This window comes from Quercus lobata, chromosome 9, assembly GCF_001633185.2.
Source record: "Quercus lobata isolate SW786 chromosome 9, ValleyOak3.0 Primary Assembly, whole genome shotgun sequence".
In the NCBI taxonomy this organism is placed as follows: domain Eukaryota; kingdom Viridiplantae; phylum Streptophyta; class Magnoliopsida; order Fagales; family Fagaceae; genus Quercus; species Quercus lobata.
Window position 1 is genome coordinate 6652545 of NC_044912.1, and position 5131 is coordinate 6657675.

General features: G+C 32.8%; 1 pseudogene; it reads right to left on the bottom strand.

The window, feature by feature from the left end:
• Positions 1-2907: 2907 nt before the first annotated feature.
• LOC115958912 lies at positions 2908-4477 on the bottom strand (annotated as a pseudogene).
• Between the last annotated feature and the right edge of the window lie 654 nt (positions 4478-5131).

The window sequence follows — 5131 nt, forward strand, 5'->3', positions numbered from 1 at the left end:
AAGCTGAAGCATAGCATTTAATGTTGCTACACTCACATGGAGCCACGTCAGCATCCATGTCATTCCCATCCTATTTCCTATATTTATCCTACAATTTTAAAATATATTTTTTCAATTTTAAAATACTAATAAAACTAAAATTATTTCCAACCTATCTTCACCTTAAAACCCACTTTTAAATTTAATTCCACCAGCCCACTTCTTCTAAATTTAATTATAACTTAAAACCCAAACCCAAGCCTTCCAAACTGAAAACCCTTAGAAACCCACGGTTACTACCTCTTGATTTCCTTCCCTTTTGTTTCTTACGTGTTGGTTCCCCTTCCCACCTTCTAAAGGCAGAATCCTCACGCCCCTTTGGTTTCTCATGTGTTCCTTCCCCTTCCCCACCTTTTAATGGGAGCCTCGTTGTTTTCCTTACTCCTTTCCTCACAGTATATAAATAAATACTGACAGAATCGGGATGCTTCAGTTCAGGTATCTCTAAATCTCAGTCTATTTTCTGCTCTATTCTCCTTGTTTGATGGCTTGATGTTTTTTATTCCCTTCTTAAATTTTGTTACTGCCTGTTGCCTCTTTAGTCTATGCAAAATGAGGCAACATTGTTGCAGCTGAAACAATTTTCTGTGTGTTTATTACAGTGCCAAATATTGTAGCAGATCTCCTCTGTGTATGAATCTGATCTCAATGTCGGTTGGAGTTTATTTTTTGTTGGCTGTGTTATGGGATGTAGCAATTCTTATATTTCAGTTTGGGAAGTTTTTTAATTTGAAGTTTTCTTGATGTTAAATACCATCTTGGGTCTATGAATGCTTTAGTTTTGTTTTAAAAAAGAAGGTTACTTGGTAATAAGTTAATTAAGAGCTGCAGTTCTCAGGTGGTATAATAGAACCTGCTGCAATTGAATCAGTAAGCCAATCAATTTTCAGTATTAAGGTATTCACTGCACACACATACAAGAATTTGGTAGTTTTTAGCTGAGACAAAGAAAGGGAATACCCATTAGAAAAAGAAACGCCACATCCCCCAAAAAGTTATGAAACCTTGTACTGTGAAAGATAATAAAACAAAATATTTTTAAATAGAACAGAAGTCAGATATTAAGATATTCACAAACTTCTCATGGTATTTCCTATTTCAGATTAAGAAGACTATCACCCCAAAATTTTTTTTAAGAACTCTTATGGCTATGACTCTTGTGACTCATTCTAACCTTGAAGTTTCTTAAGCCCAACAAAGTAGAAACTAAATGAGATGAGAGGAGCTAATTGCTGAACAGTCAAAACTTATTGTATACCCTGATGAATATAAAAGTAACCATTGATAAAGGAAGATATGTTAGCCTATATATAAAGAACAATTAATTGGTCATTAATATCAAACAAATTTCAGTTCTTTAATCACCTCTGCCAAATCCACCCCCCCCCCCCCCAAAAAAAAAAAGAAAAAAGAAAAAGAGAGAGAACCTTGATCACAAAGATGTCCATGTATCTGCAATAGGCAGTAACATTTAATTAACAGTAACCCTTAAGACCATCAAAAGACTTCCCATATTTTGTGACCCTAACTTAAACTACCTTTCACTTAACCCACATGAAAAGGACAACGCAATTTTGCTGCAATCCAATGCCCATGTTTGTGTTCACTATTATATCACATATCCGTTCATTGAAGGTCACTATGTTGAATACATCATAACCATGTTAAAGTACTGACTTCATGTTTGAGTCATGTGACAAACATCTAGCATTTACCATGCCATACACTTCTTTTATTCCTGAAAGCAAAAGTTCTTGATAATGATCATACAGTATTACACTGCATTGAATTCTAGAACATTACATAAACATAATTATTATATAATCAGACATAGATAGCAAAAATAAAATTCTAACAATATAAAAATGTAGAAGTCTAACTACATGATTATTATATAATCATTATTAGATATTAATTGGGTCTCAATCATATATTTTTATTAATTAGACACAGACAGCAAAAATAGCAACATGTCACAATACATATATCTTAACAAACTGTATCAAAAATCTGATCTCAATGTTGATTGGAGTTTATTTTTTGTTGGCTGTGTTACGGGATGTAGCAATTCTTATATTTCAGTTTGGGAAGTTTTTTAATTTGAAGTTTTCTTGATGTTAAATACCATCTTGGATCTATGAATGCTTTTAATATAGCTTGAGAAGTGCATATTTTTTTAATATAGCAAAATTACAAATTTGGTATCTAACTTTTGCATGTCGTAATACATTTCTCAACGTGTTTTATTGACAAGCTTATATTAGTGGTACTTCAAATGAATGTAAGAACAACAAAGGAAGAAGATACAAAAATACTTTAAAGTTGTCTTTCAATTTATTGGAAATTGATATTTTAGCATTTATTGGATATTTGAGGATGTAAAGGATTGAAATCCTAAATTTAATTTTAATTTAAGTTTGATTTATATTTTCCATTTCATAATTTAATGTTTCATATTAAGGATAGGAATCCTAATGTGAAATCAAAGATGAAGAAACAAATAATTGTTTAAATATTCGTACACAGTAGCTTTCCTGTGCATCGCATAGGTTAGCGACTAGTTATTATAAATTATCACACCAATTAATAATTTGATGTGTATCATATCATTTCATTTGTATTATAGTGATACTAATCTATTGAACCATGTAATAAATTAATTTTTATCTGTGCAGGTTTAGACTTTAAAGTGGTCACGGCTTTAAAAAAATCACAATAACCAGGTTTCTATTATTCTATATTTTAAATTTTATTTTTAGTTAAATTATCATTTTTAATTATAAATTGATTTTTATTTATCTATAAATATTTTCTCATTATAAATGTCTACGAGAAAATATTTATCCAAATATGAAAAACTTCAAAAAAAAGAGAAAAATTGAAAAACAAATTGAATGTGTAAAAATCATGAAACAAGCAAAGATCACGTTAGCAACAAGAAATCATGAGTGTGTAAAATAAGATAGAGTGACAAATATTTGTCTGAATTATATTTGCTGTGTATAGAACTTTTACATTGGTCTGAATATATAGATGTTGTTACAATGAACCTAAACAAAAATATATAATTACAGTTGATTGGAAACCCCTTAATTGAGCTGATTGGGAATCCCTTAACGGTCTCTAATACTCTCCCCTCAAGGTGGAGCATGTACGTGAGTAACGCCTAGCTTGCTGATAAGACAATGAAAAGAATCTTTACCCTAAGGTTTGGTAAAAATGTCAGCAATTTGGTCATGGGATCGAATATGACAGGGTTGGACCAATTTGGATTGGATTTTCTCTCGTATAAAATGGCAATCAAGTTCAATATGTTTTGTACATTCATGGAACACCGGATTCTCAGCAATATGGATTGCCGCTTGGTTATCACAATGGATTGGGATGGGTGAGGTGTGTGAAACACGAAGATCATCCAAAAGATATTTCAGCCATTGGAGTTTGCTTCTTTGTTTTCCATGAGATGGGATTAGCGCCAAGGAAAACACAAAAACCAGTAGTAGAGCGTCGAGTCACAGGGCAGCCTGCCCAATCTGAGTCACAAAAACCACTTAAAGTGAGTGGATTGGATGAGGAGAGTAATATGCCTTTTCCAGGAGTGCCTTTGAGGTATCGAAGCACCCGAATGGCAGCATCCATGTGAGTGGTGCGAGGATCTTGCATAAATCGACTCAAAATGTGGACTGAGTAGACAATGTCTAGCCTAGTGACAGTAAGGTAGATGAGATGACCTACAAGTCGACGATATGCAAAGGGATCTGATAAAGAAGTTTCATCGGTGGGAGTCATGTGAAGCTGTTGTTCCATGGGGAAAGCAGATGGTTTAGCACCCAATAATCTTGCATCTTTAAGGATATCCAATGTATATTTTCGTTGACACAAGAAGATGCCTTTCTTAGATCGTGCAATGATGTCATTAACATTCACCAAGACAAAGGTGGAGGACGTCCTTGTGATCTTGGTAAATAAGGAATAATCTGCCCGTGATTGAGAGAAGCCAGCATTGTGAATAGTTTGAGAAAACTTTACAAACCATTGGAGAGAAGCTTGTTTGAACCATATATGGATTTATGGAGTTTGGAAACTCAAGTCTCCCCATGTCGGGAAAAACCAGGTGGAAGTTTCGTGTACACTTCCTCATCCAAATTACCATGGAGAAAAGCATTGTTGACATCAAGTGATGGAGGGGCTAGTTTTAGCAGAGACAACAGATAACAAAGTTTGAATAGTGACCAACTTGGCAACAGGAGCAAATGTTGTTTCTGTTCTGACTTCTGAATAGGCATGTGTAAGTGAAAAAAGTTGCTTTCTTTTAAGTGAAAAAGAGAAGGGAACAAGTGCTAAACTGGTATGTATAGAAAATGAATGTGAAAATGGATCCTTTATTGTGTATTCATATTCAAAAAATGATTACACAAAAATGAAAATAAAAATTGAATACACCATTTTTTTTAACCAAACAGCACCTTATTATTTGATCTTGCAAGTTTTTCCAGGATATTTTGTGTTAATTTGCACCTCAAGGCTTGTTATACTCCTTTGTGAGTACATTTTAACCTGTTCAAAGTGGTTTATATGTGTATTTATTCTTCGGATAAATTGGTCTTCGAAAAACTAACCTTGCATTGTTTTTATGTACAACAGTTTGAGCAAGAGTATCAAGGTTTTGTGAGGCTTGAAGAGATCATCAATCCAAAGGTTTCATCATCTGTGTGAGGGTCTTTGGATCTGATTGAAGATCATAAAATTTTACAACTGAAAAAACGTTAATGATTTAGATAGATAAATAATTATTAATATTACTTAAAAGACAAGGCTAGAACCAAAAGAATTATTAATCTTTGTAGGAAAGAACTCATAAGAAAAAAAAAGTTTTTCCTCGGAAAGAATATAAGAATTTTTAATACTCTTTGAAGACAAATCTATAAAACTCAAAAGAATACTCTCTCTCTCTCTGTTTTTTGAAGCCAGAAGAATGCTGTTTCTTAAAAAGTTCAAAACAAAGTTTAAATATTTTTTGAAGACAAAGCTAAAAGTCAAAAAGATCTATTAATAATCTTTGAAGTCTAGTATGTATTGTTATGTTCCACCA